The sequence below is a fragment of the Monodon monoceros genome, unplaced genomic scaffold (assembly GCF_005190385.1).
Source record: "Monodon monoceros isolate NGI ecotype Baffin Bay Population unplaced genomic scaffold, NGI_Narwhal_1 Super_Scaffold_6, whole genome shotgun sequence".
NCBI classification, from domain to species: Eukaryota; Metazoa; Chordata; class Mammalia; order Artiodactyla; family Monodontidae; genus Monodon; species Monodon monoceros.
Genome location: NW_021703783.1, coordinates 61,525,508 through 61,549,058, shown reverse-complemented (window position 1 = coordinate 61,549,058; position 23,551 = coordinate 61,525,508). Strand labels below are relative to the sequence as shown.

At 35.4% G+C, this 23,551-nt stretch overlaps 1 protein-coding gene across 1 annotated transcript in view; it reads right to left on the bottom strand.

Moving 5' to 3' along the window:
• Positions 1-23,551, bottom strand: part of SYT1 (synaptotagmin 1) — a 535,754-nt gene that overhangs the window by 345,867 nt on the left and 166,336 nt on the right. Inside the window, exon 4 of the mRNA XM_029205603.1 lies at positions 8,308-8,368. The gene's annotated coding sequence lies outside the window, so the exon portion shown is untranslated. The remainder of the gene's footprint in view (positions 1-8,307; positions 8,369-23,551) is intronic.

The following is a 23,551-nucleotide window of genomic DNA, read 5'->3' as shown; positions in this document are numbered from 1 at the left end:
AATCAAATCCCATACCTGGGGGGTGGGCAACCCACAGACTGGAAAATAATTGAACCACAGAAATTCTCCAACAGGAGTGAAAGTTCTGGGCACCACGTCAGGCACCCCAGCCTGTGGGTCTGGCAATGGTAGGAGGAGCCCCCAGAGAATGTGGCTTTGAAGGCCAGCAGGGTAAGATTTCAGGAATTCCACAGGATTGGGGGCAAGAGAAACTCTACTCTTGGAGGGTGCACACAGGGTCTTGTGAGCACCAGGACCCAAAGAAAAAAGCAGTGACCTCATAAGAGACTGGGTCAGGCCTACCTGCTAGTATTGGAGGGTCTCCTGTGGAGGTGGGGGTGGCTCTGGCACAGTGTGGCGACACTGGTGGCAGTAGTTCTGGGGAGTACTCATTGGCATGAGCCCTCCTAGAGGCCACCCCTTCTCACCAAGACCTGTCCCCACCCAACAGCCTGTAGGCTCCAGTGCTGGGATGCCTCAGGCCAAACAACCAACAGGGCAGGAACACAGCCCTACCCTTCATCAGACAGGCTGCTTGAAGTCTTCCTGAGCATACAGCTGCCCAATAAACACCCTGTAATATGGCCCTACCTGCTGGAGGGACAGACCCAGCTCCACCCACCGGTGGACAGGAACCAGTCCTTCCCACCAGGGGGCAGACAGCAGAAGCACAAAGAAATACAACCCTGCAGAATGGAAACTGCAATCAGAAAGTTAGTTAGACAAAATGAGACAGCAGAGGAGTATGTCCTAGAGGAAGGAACAAGATAAAACCTCAGAAGGGCAACTAAGTGAAGTGGAGATAGATAGGCAATCTACCTGAAGCAGATTCAGAGTTATGATAGTAAAGATGATCTAAGATCTCGAAAAAGAATGAAGGTACAGATTGAGAAGATGCAAGAAATGTCTAACAAAGAACTAGAAGATATAAAGAACAAACAAACAGGGATGAACAATACAATAACTGAAATGAAGTATACACTAGAAGGCATCAATAGCAGAATAACTGAGGCAGAAGAACGGATAAGTGACCTGGAACACAGAATGGTGGAATGCACTGCTGCAGAACAGAATAAACATAAAAGAATGAAAAGAAATGAGGACAGTCTAAGAGGCCTCTGGGACAACATTAAATGCACCAACAAATGTTGGTGGCATTATAGGGGTCTTAGAAGGAGAAGAGAGAGAGAAAAGACCTGAGAAAATATTTGAAGAGATAATAGCTGAAAACTTTCCTAACATGGGAAGAATAACAGTCACCCAAGTCCAGAAAGCAAAGAGTCCCTGATAGAATAAACCCAAGGAGAAACATGCCGAGACACATAGGAATCAAATTGACAAAAATTAAAGACAAAGTATTAAAACCAACAAGGGAAAAGCACAAACATACAAGGGAATCCCCATACGATCATCAGCTGATTTCTTGGCAGAAACTCTGCAGGCCAGAAGGCAGTGCATGAAATATTTAAAGTGATAAAAGGGAAGAACCTACAACCAAGAATACTGTACCTAGCAAGGCTCTCCTTCAGATTCGACAGGTACATCAAAAGCTTTACAGACAAGCAAAAGCTAAGAGAATTCAGCACTACCCAACCAGCTTTGCAACAAATGCTAAAGGAACTTCTCTAGGCAGAAAAGAAAAGGCCACAATTAGAAACAGGAAAATTACGAATGGAAAAGCTCACTGGTAAAGGCAGATATACAGTAAAGGTAGGAAATCATTTTCACACAAATATGATATCAAAACCAGCAACTGTGAGAAGAGGAGAGCACAAATGCAGGATATTGGAAATGCATTTGAAATTAAAAGACCAGCAACTTAAAAACAATCTTGTTTATATATAGACTGCTATAGCAAAGCCTCATGGTAACCACAAGCTGAAAATATACAATAGATACACACACACAAAAAAGAAAAAAGAATCCAAACACAACACTAAGGTTAGTCCTCAAATCACAAAAGAAGAGAACAAAGGAGGAAGGGAAGAAAAAAGACCTACAAAAGCAAATCCAAAACAATTAACCAAGTGGCAATAAGAACATACATATCAACAATTACCTTAAACATAAACAGATTAAATGTTCCAACCAGAAGACACAGACTGGCTGAATGGATACAAAAACAAGACCCGTATACATGTTGTCTATAAGACACCCACTTCAGACCTAGGGACACATACAGACTGAAAGTGGGGGGATGGAAAAAGGTATTCCATGCAAGTAGAAATCAAAAGAAAGCTGGAGTAGCAATACTCATATCAGACAAAGTAGACTTTAAAATAAAGACTGTTACAAGACTGTTACAAGAGACAAAGAAGGACACTACATAATGATCAAGGGATCAATCCAAGAAGAAGATATAACAATTGTAAATATATATGCACCCAACATAGCATTTGCCTAATATACTGAGGTGCTCCTAACAGCCATAAAAAAGAAACTGACAGTAACACAATAATAATGGGGGACTCTAACACCCCACTTTCATCAATGGACAGATCATCCAGACAGAAAATCATTAAGGAAACACAGGCCTTAAATGACACATTAGACCAGATGGATTAACTGATATTTATAGATCATTCCATCCAAAAGCAGCAGAATACATATTCTTTTCAAGTGCACATGGAACATTATCTAAGATTGATCACATGCTGGGCCAAAAAGCGAGCCTCGGTAAATTTAAGAAAATTGAAATCATATCAAGCATCTTTTCTGACCACAACACTATGAGATTAAAACCCGTAAAAAACACAAACATGTGGAGGCTAAACAATACGCTACTAAATAATCAAGGGATCACTGAAGAAATCAGAGGAAATCAAAAAATACCTAGAGACAAATGACAATGAAACCACGAAGACCTGAAACATATGGGACACAGCAAAAGCAGTTCTAAGAGGGAAGTTTATAGCAATACAGTCTTACTTCAGGAAACAAGAAAAACCTCAAATAAACAACTTAACCTTACACTTAAAGCAACTAGAGAAAGGAGAACAAACAAAACCCAAAGTTAGTAGAAGGAAAGAAATCATAAAGATCAGAGCAGAAGTCAATGAAATAGAGATGAAGAAAACAGAAAAGATCAATGAAATTAAAAGCTAGTCCTTTGAGAAGATAAACAAAATTGATAAACCTTTAGCCAGACTCATTAAGAAAAAGAGGGAGAGAGCTCAAAACAATAAAATTAGAAATGAAAAAGGAAAAGTTATGACACCACAGAAATAAAGAATCATAAGAGACTACTACAAGCAACTATATGCCAATAAAAGGAAAACCTAGAAGAAATGGACAAATTCTTGGAAAGGTATAACCTCCCAAGACTGAACCAGGAAGAAACAGAAAATACGAACAGACCAATCACAAGTAATGATATTGAAACTGTAATTAAAAATCTTCCAACAAACAAAAGTCCAAGACCAGATGGCTTCACAGGTGAATTCTATCAAACACTTAGAAAAGAGTTAACACCTATCCTTCTGAAACTATTCCAAAAAATTTCAGGGGAAGGAACACACCCAAATTCATTCTATGAGGCCACCATCACCCTGATACCAAATCCAGACAAAGATACCACAGAAAATAAAATTACAGGCCAATATCACTGATGATCATAGACACAAAAATCTTCAACAAAATACTAGCAAACGAAATCCAACAATACGTTAAAAGAATCATGCACCATGATCAAGTGGGATTTATCCCAGGAATGCAAGGATTCTTCAATATATGCAAATCAGTCAATGTGATACACCACATGAACAAACTGAAGAATTAAAAACCATATGATCATCTCAATAGATGCAGAAAAAGCTTTTGACAAAATTCAACACCCATTTATGGTAAAAAAAACTCTCCATAAACTGGGCATAGAGGGAACCTACCTCAACATAATAAAGGCCATATATGACAAACTTACAGCTAACATAATGCTCAATGGTGAAAAACTGAAAGTATTTCCTCTAAGATCAGGAACAAGACAAAGATGTTCACTATCACCACTTTTATTCAACATAGTTTTGGAAGTCCTAGCCACAGCAATCAGAGAAGAAAAAGAAATAAAGGGAATCCAAATTGGAAAAGAAGTAAAACTGTCAGTGTTTGCAGGTGACAGAAAATCCTAAAGATGCTACTAGGAAACTACTAGACTCATCAATGAATTCAGTAATGCAGGATATAAAATATAGACATAGAAGTCTATTGCATTTCTATACACTAACAACAGTAGTTCAGAAAGAGAAATTAAAGAAGTGATCCCATTTACCACCACATCAAAAGAATAAAACACCTAGGAATAAGCCTACCTAAGGAGGCAAAAGATATGTACTCTGAAAACTTTAATATGCTGATGAAAGAAATCGAACACGACACAAACAGATGGAAGGATATACCACGTTCTTGGATTGGAAGAATCAAAACTGTCAAAATGACTATACTACCCAAGTCAATCTACAGATTCAATGCAATCCCTATCAAACTACCAATGGCATTTTTCACACAACTAGAACAAAAAAATCTTAAAATTTGTATGGAGACACAAAAGACCCTGAATAGCCAAAGCAATCTTGAGAAAGAAAAATGGAGCTGGAAGAATCAGGCTCCTGGACTTCAGACTATACTACAAAACTACAGTCATGAAAATAGTATGGTACTGGCACAAAAACAGAAATACAGATCAATGGAACAGGATACAAAGTCCAGAGATAAACCCATGCACCTGTGGTCAATTAATCTGTGACCAAGAAGGCAAGGATATACAATGGAGAAAAGACAGTCTCTTCAGTAAATGGTGCTGGAAATGTTGGACAGCTACATGTAAAAAAATGAAATTAGAACATTCTTCAATACCATACACAAAAATCAATTCAAACTGGATTAAAGACCTAAATATAAGACCAACTACTATCAAACTGTTAGAGAAAAATAAAGGCAGAGCACTCTTTGACATAAATCACAGCAAGATCCCTCTCCTGGAGTAGTGGAAATATAAACAAAAATAAACAAATGGGACCTAATTAAACTCAAAGCTTTTGCACAGCAAAGGAAACCAGAAGGAAAACGAAAAGACCATCCACAGAAAGGGAGAAAATATTTGCAAACGATGCAACCGACAAGGGATTAATCTCTAAAATTTACAAACATCTCATGTGGCTTAATATTAAAGAAAAAATTTAAAAAATGGGCAGAAGACCTAAATAAACATTTCTCCAAAGAAGACATACAGACGGTCAAAAAGCACACAATAAGATGCTCAACATCGCTAATTATTAGAGAAATGTAAATCAAAACTACAATGAGTATCACCTCACAATGGTCAGAATGGCCATCACCAAAAAGTCTACAAACAGTAAATGCTGGAGAGGGTGTGGAGAAAAGAGAACCCTCATATGCTGTTGATGGGAATGTAAACTGGTACAGCCACTATGGAGAACATTATGGAAGTTCCTTAAGAAACTAAAAATAGAGCTACCATATGATCTAGCAATCCCACTCCTGGGCATGTATCTGGAGAAAACCATGGTTCGAAAGGATACATGAACCCCAATGTTCACTGCAGCACTATTTACAGTAGTCAGGACATGGAAGCAGCCTAAATGTCCATCGACAGACAAATGGATAAAGAATATGTGGTACATATATACAGTGGAATATTACTCAGCCATTACAAAGAATGAAATAATGGCATTTGCAGCAACATGGATGGACCTGGAGACTATCATACTAAGGGAAGAAAGACAGACAAAGACAAAGATCATATGATACCGCTTATATGGGGAATCTTAAAAAAAAATGATACAATTGAACTTATTTACACAACAGAAACAGTCTCACAGACTTAGAGAATGAACTTATGGTTACTGGGGGGAAAGGATGAACGGGGAGGGATCAATATGGAATTTGGGATTGACATGTACACACTGCTGTATTTAAAATAGGTAACCAACAAGACCTACTGTAATGCAAGGGAACTCTGCTCAGTACTCTGCAATAACTTAAATGGGAAAAGAATTTGAAAAAGAATAGATACATGTATATGTATAACTGAATCACTCTGCTGTACACTTAAAACTTACACAACATTGTTAATCAACTATACTCCAATATAAAATAAAAATTAAAAAAAACAGAAGGAAGGATTAGGGCATAAGAATTCTGGAACCATTAAATCAGATGATATGTATCTTAAAAAGAGTCACTTTTTCCTTACAATTATTTACGAGTAGTTTAACACGTTGTTGTTAAATAAAAGACAATTAGAGACTGAAGGGAAAAACTGCCCTATACCACAAAATGCACCAAGAAAAGGCATGATTTTTTTCTTGGAAACATACATTATTTTCCCTAGGATTATTCCAAATGAGCAAAAGATGTCATTACTTGAATCAGGTCCTTCCAAAGTATGCCATACTAAATCCTATTGAAAATCACATTTCAAATCAAATCACTTATATAAGTCACACCGAATAACAGGCCAAATAAGTTACAGATTAATCAGATCAGATAAAAAGCTACTGATAGCTTTTCACAATAAAATTATAAGAAGATGACTAAGAAATTGTGAGAGGCTAGGGTAGGTATTATCTGGCTCTTGTATAAAGACCTCAAGACAAATATGCATGGTTCTTTCACTTAAAAATCCAACCTTTTCCCCAATAAGTAGTGTAAGGAATTGGAATTATGTTTAAAAACTGACTTATTTACATAAAAACAAAACTTAAAGGGAAGCTAGACTTCTTGTGGGACAACTTCTAGGTGTTGTGTTATGTTTTGGCTGAATTACTTAGTTGACTTTCTCTGGTCAGTAAGATGCTGGCAATAAAACATGTCAAAAAGAAATTGCCCATTTATTTCATATTCTGCAATTCACTCAAATTGGCAGCACTTTTTCTTTTTTTTAACCATGATAGAAAAATCTAATTCTTAAATTATCCTTCTTATACCCAAGACGATGTAAACATATTATGTCTGTAAACATATTATGTCACCTCAGAAAAGCAATTCACATATTTGGAGTTTCTTTTTTAAAACAAGGAACAGTTTTTGAAAGTTCTGAAGTTTGAATTTTGTAAATCTCTGATTAAAACTGAAAGTGTATAGCCATCCATAACCACAGCAAAAAGTGAGGTAAATTACTTTGTATAAAGTGAGGCAGCACAGGGATAATATTCAGATAGGTAAGTAAAAGAAAATCCTTTTCTTCCTGCTTCTCTCACACTTCAAAAGTAAAATAAGTTTAAGATAAATTGCATATATATCATCATTACCATGATTAATTATATTTAATCATTTAATGCATGAATCACATCTTAAAGTTCTTTGGGTGCTAGAAAATCTTATTAAGTGTAATTTGTATATATCCTAGAAAAATTATTCATGAATTTCTTTTTTTATATCACATTTATAGCCTTTCCATTGGACTTTATTCTATTTTGATATATCTCAAGATATAGATCTATCATTTTGCTAATTCACTACATTTTACTTTAACATTTCTGTTATGAATTTTAGAGAAGTGCATTTGAAAACTCATTTCAAAACTACCATGGTATTAAAAGTGATATACCATGGGTCACCAAAGTGGATTTTGCTTTCCTATATTTATTTTACTATTTTTTGATATTCACATATTCAAAATTTATAATTATTTACATTATATGTAATTGTTTACATCTAGGAAATCATTACAATATTACTAGTTTTACCAGAAAGAATTATATCAAGAATGCACTTAATTTTGTTTAATAAAAACAATTATTACTAACAAATAATAGCTATGTAAGGAAATACACGTCATAATTAAGTTGTGAGAAGATTGGAAAGAAATGTACTAATGAGATTAAGCTCTGTTTTAATGCCTGCAGATGGCTACCATTTTTTAATAATTCTAATTTAATGACTATAAACAAACCAAGCATATTGATTCTGCTTAAAATTTTGTTCAAAGTGAAAAAAAATTTGTATCACATACAGAGAACGTGAGGTACTTTGATTAAATTTTACTTACTGTTTTTCTTCTATAGAATTTAAAATGATATGATGCTAGTCAAAAGATATGATGGAATCAACATAAACATCTTCTGCCACATATATGTATCACAAGGATTACCCTGGCCTCTTATCTAAGAGGATTATAGGATAAATGATTTTCAGTTTGCTCCAGTAAATTGAAATTGAGTTTTAGAAGGCTCCATTTACTTAGTATGTTAGTTTCTTATCTTAGAAAATAGAAAGGTGAATATTTCTATAAAAGAAATTTGTAAGGTCATAGAAGCTCTAGTATAATCATTGTCTCATTAAAGTACTTACTGTTCTTTAGGAATTCTCGGGTATTTTGTTCTTTGTTTTCTTTCTTGGTATTTTTTTTTTCCTAAAAGGAAACAATATGCGCAATGGTTAGGTGAGTACACATAGTTCAGAATCATTTAATATTGTCATGAATTATAACTGATTCATTTTATTATTTAATATTTCTACTTAAACATCTTACACTATATACATCCAAATACAATACAATATCATATATATACTTAGTAGATATAGTATAAGATAGATAGATAGGGATTTTAAAGTTGAAGATTTAGAGATCAAGGTTCTGTGCGTAGTTTATACACTGATTTTGTGGAAGTTCATTATGCTCCCTACATTATAGTTTTTCCATTTGAAAACTGAAATACTACTAAGTTAGGCAGCCATTGTTAGAGAATATTGCATTATTTTATTCATTAAAAAGGGATCATACAATTATTAGTCAATTAAATGCCTGTTGCTATATTGAACACTTCAATATATTCTACCTATTTGCCTATTTTCGGAGCCATATCAAGGTTCGGATATAACCTAAAACTATTCTAGTGTGTGTGTTTATGTGTATAAGTACATACACATACATTTATACACATACATACTATATATATAATATATGCGCACATATATATAAAATCCCATCAGGGATAAAGAGAAAAATAATCTCACATCATCACAGAGAGCAGTACAACTTTCAGTTTAGAGAATAAGAAAATTAAATCCTTCCCAAGAGTCAATATCAGGAACTGCTTTAATGTTATAAAGATATCAAGAATTTCTGATTTGGTTTGATAAGTTAGCAACTCACAAATGAACAGTTTCACAGTGCTAGAGACAAGTACCTTTTTATTATAAGTTCTCATCAGTTCTGGTCATCAAAAAATTTAAGTGGAATGAAAATCAAGAAGGAATGAAATATTTAAAAATAGGTTGATAATAGGCACGTTACTCTGTTTAAAGAGTTCTCACAGTGTCTATTTTCAACAAAAGTACAAAAATATTATAATGACAGCAGCTCTGGTGATTGGCTTACATAGGTACTCAGTGGAAAAGATGTGAAGTGACAGCTGTATTTCCAAAGCTGCATTTACCGCATCTGTTCAATGGTTAAGACTCCAAGGTCTCCTTTCATTTTAGTCCTGCTTGAAACTCAACTGTTTTCTAGCAAAATCCACTAGAAAGAGCAATGTAAAAATGCACCTTAGATTTACCTGCCTGCCTCTTAAAATCAATTTAGATAAGAGCCACAATCAATTTTAGATAAGATTTCCATACATGGTTTCTGCTTACTGACACTTTTCTTATTAAAACAAAAGCTACAACAGAATTCTATGGACGTACATATTAAGGTAACAGAGTGGCATAAAGCTCTTTATGTGAAATACAGGGACAAAAATCTGTTAGAAAAAACGAAGGCTTTCTACTAAAAAACTAACAGAATACTTGACATTATACATATTGCATGTTACTACTAACCAAGGGGCAGGCTTCCCAAAGGGATGCAATGAAAGGATTAAACAGTTTTTGTGACTTATGAGCCATCTGCAGGGATTTGGTTTCATTTTGGTTTTGCATGCATATCTATCACAAGGATGAATGGGCAAGCCTGTTCTACTGTAGGGAACAGACAATTATTTTATTTTTAATCTACGTGCTGAATATGGATGTGCATAGTATTTTTCTGGTAGCTAATTTGTCTCTTGCATGTATAAACATCTCTCTCTCTTTTAGAGGGAAAACATGAAAATAACACGGGATGACTCTGCACCTCCCGTCAACCATCTGGTTTTTCAGTCGTGTAATTGCTACCAGTAGGTCTGACTCAGTTTCCTGGTACTTGGTACTTTTGCCTGTTTTTACAATACTTAAAAAAAAAAAAAAAAGAATCTGTTTAGGTAGGTAGGTTCATATAATTTTCACAAAACATGATATGTATTCATAGTCAGTAAAACCGATGGCTCTTTCATGTTCTTTTTATCTAGTTTTAGAAGCAAGCCTGACATGGAGAAAAAAGAAAATTGTCTGAGGCTTAGGAATCACTATTGCTCAACAGTGGCTAGAAATTGCTGTGGAAACCTTGTAGCCCTAATCATAATTCTATTTACAGAACTAAGCAAAACACTGCATGCTTTAGGCATCATAAATACTACAGATCAGTGTTCCTTGTTTTTTTTGGGGGGGAGGGAACTACTTGTATTCATTTTAATGCTAGACATTTAAAAATGCACAGCTTTTTTTAAAAAGGGGGACTTAGATTAAAAAATGACAAATAACTAATATTTACATCCAAACTTTAAAAAATATCTCCAGTATTTCATTTTGATGAAAACATTGATTTTTACTAAGCATCCACTAACACATCATTGAGCTAAATATTTATTTAGGGTTGGATTTAAAGTCTGCACTGTGAATCTGTGTGCAACACGGCTACTTGTAAACATTACCCCTTGACTGGAATGGCAACAGAATCTCTATTCCAAGATTTAAATTTCAAAACTGCAAAATGTTGCTTAACTTAGAGTTCTCTTTACTGTCTCCTACTGAAATGCCAGAACTTGTCGTCACAACAGGGTTTCAAAGTTGTCGTGCCATTTCCGGCACAGATAACATTATTCCTAAGGGATTTTGTTAGACAGCTTTTGGCTTAAATTCCTATTCTTGGAACAGTAGTCAGCAAGCAGAAATTACTTTAAAAAGAGACACTATCCAGGTCATTAGTGACTGAATGCAAGCTTTTAAACAAAAAAGTAAAGCACAGCATGACAATTAAATGGCTTACATGACTCTAGATTAGATCCTGGACCAATGGGAAAAAACAATTAGCCGTTAAGAACATTATTGTGACAGTGGATGAAATTTGAATGTGGACTATGCATTAGATAATGGTATTACATCAACGATAAATTGCCTGTGTTTGATTCTTGTTCTGTGTAATGTAAGAGAAGGTCCTGTACTCAGGAAATACACTGATATATATGCTAAAGTATTTAGGATAAGTCACACCATGTTTCCAACTTATTCTCAAATGGTTTATGAACTGCGTATATACACACACATATGTAACATATATAATATGAAGAATATATATGTATATATATGTATATCATTTTTTATGAGACAGAAAGAGAAACTGATATATAGGATAAAATGTAAACAGTTGGTTAATCAAGGTAAAGAGAATATGAGATCTTCCTGTCCTATTCTTGCAACGCTTTATGAGAGTTTGAAATAGCAAAACAAACATGACCAAAAAAGAGAATCTAAAACTATCTTTTAAAAAAATTAAATAAATATAAAATGCCATCTTTCAGTATCTCTACAAAACATTACACTGAACTGTGGCTATTCTTATTTTGATCACTAAGCACAAGATGGTTTTATTCTGTCTATAGCTACAAAAGATAAGACAATGACATTTATCTGGGTAACTATTAGAGAATATTAGGTGGTAAAAGAAAAATATTCCATCAAGTAATAGAGTAAACAAACAAATGTTCTGTAACTAAATGCAATCACTATAGTTGCTGGTAGGAACAGTAAACAAGGCAATAACACAGAATATGGACTTTCCTTCAAAGGAAGGTAGAAGGCCAAAAGATTGTACCTCATATTAGAGGAAAGAACATTTTCTATGTTTTGTGTCTAACCATTCACAGTCACTTAAGAGGCCTAAGTCTAACAAGCCTGTCCTCATGACAATAGAAGCAAATATTTACCAACAAAGAATGAAATGGGTGGGTGGGGGGAAGGATGAAGGGTTTGCTTATTTTTTTGATGTGACACTTTATTATACAAGTCAAAACACACTATAAAACAGCTGTTGGCAGTCAGAGTTATAATAAATCACATACTGGGTTCAACCATGTTTAACATTTTCATTATACTCAAAATAATTATTTTAGAATGGAGGCCTGATAATGAGGCAGAATGGCACTGAGCCAGGAGACAGCCAGTTTGTACCTTGAAAAGGAGGATGGGAATTAATTAAATGAAAAGCTTGGGAAAGTTAATTGGGACTGAGTGAAGATAAAGACACTATCAATACATGAAGAAATAAAACAATTTTTTAAAAAGGTATAGCAGGAAGCCACAGTGAGCACAGCAAAGGGAGAAGAAACCCAAAGAAACATGAGCCACAGGACCAGAATTATGCCTAAGGGAGCCTCTGTTGGCCTTCAGCTCCTAGAATTGTTCCTATCACACAAATAAATGTTTGTTGAATGAATAATATTGCATATTGATAAAAGTAAAATTAAGTGTCATATAATCCTAGTCTGCCTCTGTCTTATCTAGTGTGTAACTTTAGGCAAATCCCTTAATCTATTTTAACCTCAACGTCATCAGCCATGAGAGTGTGGAAAAAGGTGATTCTCTAAGTTGCCTTCCATTTCTAAGTATTTCTGTATGTGGTTCTGTTTATTAAAATGGGTAACTGTGAACCTTTTTGTAGAAGAGAATAGCCAGATATGAGTTTTAAATGAAGACAAATGGAGGGTGGAAAAGAAAAGATGACTAAAAGAGCAATGCATTGATTCAAGTAATGGGAAATAAATCCCATCGAAAGAGACTTTAATATAGAAGAGGGAATGCAAAATGTGCTTTACGGCTTTGGCATGTGTGAAGTGACATTTACATATACTACTGATAGAAGCATGCAGATGTAGAAATCTTTATCTTTTTATTATTATTGTGACACTACACACTCTGCTTCCACATCTAGAGTTCCCAAGTGAATAGAAATGGAAAGTGTTCAAAAGAAGCCACGAAATGGCAGGAGTTTATAGAAATATTCTGTTACTACATGGTCATAGAATTGTTACTGTCCATCTTAGAGAAGAAAAAGCTGAAGAAAGTCTTAGGATCTATATTTAATTCCATGAAGAGTTATTTAATTCAAGACCCACCAGGCACAGTTGCAGATACCTCCATGATGCCTTTGATGATCAACACTGGCTTCCTACTCTTTACAATAGCCAAGACATGGAAACAACCTAAGTGTCCAGCAATAGATGAATGGATAAAGAAGATGTGATATATATATATATATATATATATATATACACACACACATACACACACACACACACACACACACACACACACACACACACACACACAAATGGAATACTACTCAGCCACAAAAAAGAATGAAATAATGCAGCAACATGGATGGACCTAGAGATGATCATACTAAGTGAAGTCAGACAGAGAAAGACAAATACCATATAACATCATTTATATGTGGAATCTGAAACATGACACAAATGAACCTATCTATGAAAAAGAAACAGACTCACAGACATAGAGAACAGACTTGTGGTTGCCAAGGGGGAGGGTGGTAAGGGAGGGATGGATTGGGAGTTTGGGATTAAAAAATGCAAACTATTATATTTATGTATAACTGAATCACTTTACTGTATAGCAGAAACTAACACAACATTGTAAATCAACTATACTTCAATAAAAAAAATTGAAAAAAACCCCCACTAGCTTCCTCATGTTTTCTTTCCTACAAGCTTGTGGAGCACTTACATTCAATAACACATAACTTAGCCCTTACTTATATATGACCTCACTACTTTCCCCAGTCCCATCTATGCTGATTTTGAATTGACTACTAAAGGAGGCATGTGCTATGCATTTGTGTTTCCCTACAATAAGGTGGTACTTAAAATGAGTAAATGCATGGTAAACACTCATCTGTTGATGGAGATGGGCAGAGTATATTTTGAGCTCAGAAAATGTACTGGAATACTGATTGGCAGATACCAAAAAATGACTTCTTGGCCATTAAACATGGTTGGTGATCCTGGGACTTCTGTGGATCCCCTACCTTGCTTTCTTATCAGCACCTATTCCTCTTGGCATTTTTGGGAAGAAAGGCCAAGGACCTATTATAGGGGGATGAAAGGTATACTGTTCTTTAACTAGAAAGACCTAGTCAAATAGCCTGAAAGGCACCTGAATCTATGACTTGAAATTAGTTTGCCAATTCAGTCTGATCTATTGGAGAGGTGAGAGGGGCCGCTTTCCCAGCTTTGTCAGAAGAGAGCAGAATGTTTCTTATGGTTCTATGTTCAAATCAAGACCACTGATGGTGATACCACTATAAGAAAGCTGGAGGGTCACTGATGGCAGAATTAGTGTCTCTGTGGGCAGGCAGGGGTACAAAAGAGGAGGAAGGCACAAGGGAAAGAGAACACAAACGAACTGGACTATTTTCAGAGGGTTTTGATTTCTCTACAGATTCTGGTGCTGCAACAATTAGAGACTGTGGAGAATATTTACATAACACAGATGCTGACATAATTGCTGGAAAAGGAGAAGCCAACCAAATATCTTTACAAAGGGCTCCAAGGTAGCTATAAAAACCACACCTGTCCTAATAAGACATGATGAAGTGACAAGCAATGAAAATAAGTTGACTCAACGTTCCCAATTTTTTGAGGTTGGGTAGGGGGAGCGGGGCATCAATTCTGTATACAGATTTAAGACTGAAGGAGAGAAAATGATATTTAAACCTGGATTTGCTGCAAATTCAAGCCCAACAAAGTTCAGTGACCAAATAAGCGTGATGTTGGGATATGGCATGAAATCTTTACAGGTCTATGCTGATTGGCTCAAATTCTGTTGTGTTTTGAGTTTAGTTCAGCACCATGGGAAAGAACCAAGCTGGAAGTTCAGGGCCAGCTGTGACAAAACCATAGCCTAGAAGAAGTGGTCTTCAGTCACTTCTATTTAATCGGGGAAAAATTGTAGAGATAAAACAGAAAATTAGTGATTTCTCACATTAAACTAGTTCTCAAGACATTGTCTTATTTATCTCTTTCTTACTGGTACATTAAAAAAAAATCAACACAAATTTGCTTATAGTATCCTGGGCCTTTATATTCACACGAAAACTGCCCTCTTCAAAGATTCATTGTCGGGGTTTATATGCTTATTTTTGGAGAAGCAGCATGACTTTAAAAAGTAAGTATAACTGCTATTTAATTAGTTGCACTCAGAAAACTGCATATATTTATCACATTCATCTTCACAAGGACATGGTGAAGTAGGTGTTAAATCTCTGCATAAGAGCAAACTCAGGTCACAACTTCTTTGGAATTAGTAAATGGTAGAGTCAGTATCTACATTCAGCTCTCTATCTGAATCCCATCTTTCCTTTGCAACAAAGTCTCTGTAGTGTTGGAATGGACTTTGAGAAGGTAAAAAGCCTATTTTCTAGACATTCCTCTTCTACTTATTCAGTGTGTATCACCTGAAGCAATTCACATGCTTTCTGCATCTTAATTGCTTCATCTGTAAGATGGGGTAACACAATACCTACCCTAAGGAAAAAGACTAGATTACTTGATTTATTGAGGTATCTTTGGTTTCCAAAAGTAACTGAATATATCTAATCTCTGAAGCATAAAAAGCCTTAAAAGTAGAAGTCTTTTCAAGGAATGTTCAACATGTAACCTTTGTAAAATTCATTACTACTCCTGGAACTTTTACCTGAATCGCATTATTCCTACATTAAACAAAAGATTTCTAAATCAACATAATAGTTTCATCTACATATGAGCATGTACTATTGTGGGACTACCTTCAAGGATATATTTATGAGACGCATAAAACATGTGTCCTACAAACATCTACACAGTTCACATCGAATTAGGCAGGAAGTAAAAGTCGCATGCTCATGGATGTCTAGAGATACATTTTCTAACTAGAGTCAACCAAATTTGAGTGAATACCTAAGTTAAGAGCTACATACCGGGGGGATGGCTAAAAGACGTTATGTGATGACCCCAAAGCACAAAGGTTTGTGTTAACTCAAACGGCCAAACTCTCAACTCTTTAAATGGACAATGCTTATTTAATTCTAAGAGGTTTAGAAATTAAAAAAACAAAAAACAAAAAAACAAACAAAAAAACCAAAACCAAAAAACTTTATTTGGAGAAAACGCATTTTAAAAACTAGTTCTTAGAATTAGATGCGTGGGTATTGGAAATGGTAAGCATTTCAAAGAACAGAATGGGATCTCCACTCCAAAAGGGAATGCACATGAAGTCAGTTTCAGAACACCAGATTCGAGATCCCCCAACAGTGGATGAAAACAAATTGATGAATAGAAAAGACCAAAGGGGAGAAGAAATGAAATAAGACACTTGCTATAAGAACAAACCACTTAATTCTGATAAAATTATTTTTCTCAAAATAACCATAAATGCAATCCTATAAAATTCTGAATTAATGATTTACTCAGAGAACTCAAAGATGTTTTCAAAACCTAAATATACTTGAGAGAAATGAAGAATGTCCAACAAGTTACATGGGGAATGTATAGTTAAGTCACACTAAATTTTTCACTAGAGAAAGCAGTTGAGTGATCTAGCATTAGAAATTTGGGGGAGAGTTCAATAAAATTTTACTTAAAGATTTGACACTATTTTACTTGGGTTTGAATAAAGACTTTCATTTCACCCATGAAATGATATAATGAATGGAATAACAACAGGTCCAGTGAGGCAATAACATGGGTGAGCTGGTTTCCCAGCTTCTATTCTTTGATCCTTTAGGGGTCTAATGTGGATGGTGACTAATTTTCACTGACAAAAGGAATACGATTCAAGATTAATTCCTTAGAACAGGGAAATTCCCTTGGAGGCAGGATTCTAGGCAGGGATTATAAAGGCCTGAGTTTTGAGCCCACTGATAGAAAACTCAACTGAAGAGAACAACCTTCAATTTAAAATAAAAATTCTTTTGGATTTAGATATTACAGCAGGTGAACTTTTACTGTGTTTCTCAGTGGTGTTCTGGTTTTTGCCATAGAATTCCCTAGCATTGTAATTTCCTCTTTAGTTATAGTTTAAGGTCATGTCATTTTTGAAAAGAAACTGATTTTATTATCATCACTTCCATCTCTTTGATATAGGGGAGACTCAGAAACTAATCATGTAATCATTCACTTTAACAGACTTCAATGAAGTCTATGAAGTATCATCTACCACATGTGGATTTCTAATTTTACTAACAATCATAACATGGACTAAAATGTCAACATAATGAAATCATTTAAATGCTAATTATATTAAGAATAGTAAACTTGGTTGGCAGAGGTTGATGGGAAGCACAGACCTTTTCCGATTTGAATACAAATCACAGTCTTACTGTCCATGTACTGGAGGTGGCCCCAAGTCAAGTCACAGTTCCATCTCTCTAATTAGGCAAATCTCAACAAATGTCCTTGTGTTTCTGTAGTACCATTCCAGGAGTTGTGTGGAACAAAATGAAGTAGAAGAAAAGGTCTCTGTCCAATAGAATGCCAATTCATATCTGTATCATAGCACTTAGTACATCATGTTAAAGTTTTTGAGGTTGTTTAACTCCATGACAATGTACTTGGAAGCACCTAGTACATTGCCTGGCATATATGAGGTTCTAAATAAATGTCTGTTGAACTAAACAATTGAAGAACCCAATCAGTCTCCCTTCTCTATGCAGTACCCTCTCACTAAAAATCTAGTTTGCCAATTTGATGGTGCGGTTGTATCATATACTCCAGACATTTCAAGTGCAGAATATTGTATCTTATTCTATACTATTCCACACCACATTCTCTCTCTCCCAGGTAGAAAACTACTACCTCTCAAACCTTATTCTCTTGCCCATTATCTGTGTACTTGTTCACTTTTCTTTTAGGTTCTACAAGAAAAAGCCAGGTTAGTTCTGTGACGTGTCTAATATGAAAGTTACATGATAGGAAACTAACATGGATCATCACCTTAACAAGAGGTGAGAGGTGACTGTCTTGGTGAATTAGGGACATTCAAGCCTAAAATATAAAATTCTGCATTTATTTGATTAGCTATAACAGATTATTCATGGTCCTAAGAGGCCATTTCTATGTTGGATGGTCTTCATGCTCCTTTATTGAAAAGAAGCAAATGCCAAGAAAAGAAGTCAACATAGAAGACCCAATCAACACATCGGGCAGTGTACCACAACCTCAAATTTAATATTATTTAAAATTGATGATCAGAAGTATTTGCAGGAGGTATATAATAAAATTTACAAGCTCTCTAGGTCAGGAAAACGTTCTTAGCGGCTTTTTTTTTTTTTTTTTTTTTTGCGGTACGCGGGCCTCTCCCGTTGCGGAGCACAGGCTCTGGACGCACAGGATCAGCGACCATGGCTCACGGGCCCAGCCGCCCCGCGGCATGTGGGATCCTCCCGGACCGGGGCACGAACCCGTGTCCCCTGCATCGGCAGGCGGACTCGCAACCACTGCGCCACGAGGGAAGCCCCTTACCGACTTTTAAAATAGACTCTTAACATGGGAGGAATCAAATAATTGTGCCATTCATAGTTAAATTCATTGCAAATGATGCTATTTTGAGATTAATTCATCTCTCTTTTATCAAGGATTTATTTAGTAGGTGTCATTTATGTAAATCAATCCTTAAAATTGGATGAGCATTTATTCTGTTATTAAATACAAATATTTTATTCTTTCTGGAATAAAGAAAATATAAATAAAGATACATACATATATACATATATGTATGTATGTGTATATACATGAGCAATAGCTCCAAAAGTCTAGATGGTGATCATGGGAGGTGAGTGCAGACTGGAGATAAGAATTGAAGCAACAATACTGGAGACATGATACACATCTGAAGGAAACTGAACCTGTTTCACCTAAAACAAGTCATTATTTAAGGACAATGTAGGTGTACTTCTGAGCTGACACTATCACTTTACCCCTCCATTTAATTTAAACATAAGACTGTTTAAACAACTATTCTTATTTCTTTCATTCTGTGAGAGCCTCACCAAGGCAAATGATGCAATTCCTTCATGATATATTTTCATTTAATGGATTTTGCTGATGGAATACTTTGGGCAAGGCACCTGCCCAACACTGTTCTGAATACAAAAACGAGAAATCCCAAGAAATTTCTATCCAAAAGGTAGGGCGGGGGAGGGAGCGTTGAACCCACTCATAACTCTTACCTGAAGCAGACTATAATGAGTTCTCTTTGTATGTAAACTAAAATCCAAAGGAGTAGCAAAAGCCCTAGTGGCTTAGGGTACATGGAAGATCTATTCTTTGTTTGAGTTTTGATAGGGAAAAGCGTGTCAGAGGGACCAGTTATGGAGAAGCAAAGCGATGGAGGAGGAAAAGCACTAGGCATCTTTGTTTTCTAGACAGTAGGCTGGTATGGCAGGAGAACCAGGTGTATGCAAGGACAGAGAAATAAGGCTGGAAAAGTAGGTTGGATCATACTGTAGACAATCTTAGAATGAGATTACAGAAGGCAACAAGAAGCCAATGCAGGTTTCTCAGAAGGTCAGTGTAGCAAAGCAACTGGGTAGTAGTCTTCAGATTAGGTAATGCTTTATTTCACTTTGTGCTATAAAAATATTTGAGTAAAATATAACAAAGTATTGTTAGGCAGTCTTGAAAGTGTATTATAAAGTGTGCAAAGTTTTTGTTTCTTCCATGAAAGTGTTCTTAATACTGAAATTCATGACACATGGAAGAGAAAGACATTACCTGATTTAACAAAATGTCCTATCATTTGTTCTATGTGGCATAGACAATCTGTACCCAGGAGCGTTAAAGAAAACTACACGTAGACAGTGAATCAAGTCTGATACAAAAATTAAGCACGGGCTTCCCTGGTGGCACAGTGGTTGAGAGTCCGCCTGCCGATGCAGGGGACACGGGTTCATGCCCCGGTCCGCGAATATCCCACATGCCGCGGAGCGGCTAGGCCCGTGAGCCATGGCTGCTGCGCCTGCGCGTCCGGAGCCTGTGCTCCGCAACGGGAGAGGCCACAACAGTGAGAGGCCCGCGTACCGCAAAAAAAAAAAAAAAAAAAATTAAGCACAATGGCACTTAAATGTATTAGAATTTATACTATGCAGGTTAGAAACATTGCAACATTCAGTTAAGGTTATTCTTCTACACATGGTTGAGTAAAGAAGAGCATTATCTTGATAACACAGTTGGCTATAACATTATCTTTACTTGTAAAATGTTACCATAGGAATTCTTAAAGAAACATTTATTACAGTTATAATTAATTAACTTACAATTACCAAGTAACCTCCTCTGTTCACACTTAGCACATCTATATAAATAAAACTTCATTTAAGGTTCATTAGCTAGAGAAAAGCAATGAATGTATGGAAAATATTTTAGTTTCATTGATTTCACAAGTGATGTTACATTAATCACCATGTCAGACAGAAGTCACAAGTATTTCTGAATCTGGATGGTAGGAAGAGAGCAGCATATATGTTTGGTTTCATAGTCGTTTTTATTTACTTCCCTTTCTCTTGCTCAATTTTGAGAAGCATTCAAAAAGTACATTTGCTCCCGACCTAAAACTTTCCAGAACCAACTTTAATCATTTAATTTTTTTTTTTACTGATTTGTACAGTGTACTACACTAGCACAGTATGTAGATTTCCAAAAAAGAAAAAAAGGAAAAAACAATTTGCACTGTTGATGTTGATGTATGGAGTAATTTTCTCAGACTCTTTCAATGCAATCTACAAACGCATTAACAAAGACTATAAAACAAAACCAATCTGCACTACCCATAACACACAGGGCGAGATATTGAAAAGTTTGAAAGCATAATTGATATCTGCATTAGTAGAAATTACCTAGGAAGGAGAAAGTATCCTACTGCCATGTAGGACTTCCAAAGCCAAATATATCTTGTACAGCTTCCTGAATAAGAGAGAAATGTTCCAACCACTGAATATAGGGAAAAAAATATTTGTGTGACGATGGTTAACGTAAAGAGCCCTTTGAAATAATGCTCTTAGAAAATCTATTACTGTTATTATTCCACAATGACTGGCAGGAACCCCACATGCATTTTCTATTTCTTATTCCCATTTAAACTACTCTGTTGCTCTGGAGACAAAGTCAGCAGTAAAGTGTAGTTTTTACTTAAGGAAAAGCACAAAATCTTCACTGAATTACCCAATGATCATGCTCTATCCATATTAGTTTAGCTCTGTCTATATTAGTTTATTTATCTGTTTTTGAACTTCTAAAGCATTAGGCTGGCCAGGAACATGTATTATATTACATAATTTACACTTAAAGTTTCAGAAGGACAACAATAATGTGAGAAGATTATGTTGAAAAGTGTATTTTTCTATTGGAGTAAAGAAATATCTGCTAAGGGCTGACTGGATGATAGATCACAAATAACTCCACAGAAAGGAAATTTGAAGTGGCTTGTCAACCAACAATGCATTATTTTGCTGAAGTTTTCTAACACATTTTTCATGGAGACATCTTTGAGATGATTAAAATAACATGTATTTCTATAATATTACTTGAAGAAGCAAGCAGTAATCTCGTCCTATGGATTTGGTGATATTCAATATTCCTCTTTTGCTCTTTTATCCTGATCAAATACAGAGATCTTTATCAATTCATACTATGCCTATACAAAGAAATGGGCAAACTCAAATAAATATAGCCTGGGAAGGTATAAGGAGATCTCGCCATCCACAGACAGGCAATCTGACCATTAAAACTCGGCCAGTAGTTGATGCAAATCCCATAGCTAAATTGGTCTCTATTTATTTAAAGCAATTACAAAATAATAAAGGTATGTTATGCCATGCCGTTATATTAACTGTTGCAAATAGAATTTATCTTAATAAAGCTTCTTTTTTATGCTTTTAAATAACAATTCTTTTGTTACAAGTTAAAATAACTAGAGCATATTATGTTTTAGTTTGCCTACTTCTTGGGAAAAAAGGAATTCATTTTTTCGGATACTTTGGGTATGGTATTATTTAATCATAAATTGGCTTCAAGTGTGTGCGGTTGTCACTTGCCTAAATCTTTTGGTTTTCAACTTGCTTTCTACATTGATTAAGCATGGGTTTGATACATATATAAGTATAAATATATATATATAAAATATATAATATTGAGAGGACCTCCAATATGACAGGCACTGTTGAGAGAGGTGAATATAGCACACAAGACCCTTATCCTCATGGAATCAATAAGAAAGTGAATCACTATAACTCCAGGTAGTAATAATGGCTATGAAGAAAAATATAGGTAGGCAAGACTTAAAAGAATCAAGCAGAAAGCAGGCTGGAGAGGTTATTTTAGGTATGGTGGTTCCAGAAAGCCACTCTGGAAAGATATTTGAACAGAGACTAAAGTGAGGAAGACAGCTGTGTGGGCAGCCAGGTAAGAACCTTCTGGGTGGAGAGAATTGCAAGCACCATGTCTGAGGCAGGGAAAGTTGGCTGTGCTCAAGAAACAGCAAAACAACAAGAACTTAAGTTCCCTTAATGCAGCAGAGTAAAGCATTTTCCAAATAATTTTCCAAATTATGTGGAGAATTTCAAGGCATCTACTAAAGGGTGTAAAAGGAACACATCAGTGTTCAGTGCTGTGTGGGTTTTCAAGCAGCTTTAAATACATTCTAATAGCTGAAAACAAATAATCAGGCAAATAAACTAAGTGATTCCAATAAAATAAAGGCACAGTGCTTTTTTAATTTAATAATGGCCTCTTGTTTTTTCCTAACCGCAGAATGGCATTTTCTTTATCAGGAAAGAACACGTTAAAAGGATGAGAATGGGCAATTTTTTTTCAGTGATCGATATACAAATGCATTGAACACTCACAGAATGAAACTATCTCTGAGTGTTCATCGTCCTCATTTCTATAACCGGGACACTAAAGTCTCCTTGATCGGGAAACAATAATAACTGCGTACTTGAAATATGTTTATAGAACAGACATAATTCCTATTCTGAATGGGTTAATAACTTTCTTCTTTCTTGAAAGTGTTCAAATAGAAGCATAAATGCTGTAGCCAATCTGTTAACTTAGAAAAGCAAGCAATTTTACATGCTTGAATAGTAATATTTCCTTAGAAAAGAGAAACTAAAATAAAGCATGCATAAAATTAACAAATCAAGATTTTAAATACAATTCTTCACTATAAGATTATTATGCCACAGCATTTATATTTCCAGGGTCTTTTTTAATATCTATTTTCAGTAGCTGACATCTACCACTGAGGAGGAAGATTCATTTTGAAGCAATTGCACCCTCATATGTAGACATAAGCTACTTCTCTTTAGCAATATCACAATACAATTTCCAACAATGTACATATGCATCAATACTACCAACCTTCTCAAAAGGTCACTTACACAGGTACAGTGTTGGGCATTTAAAAAAAG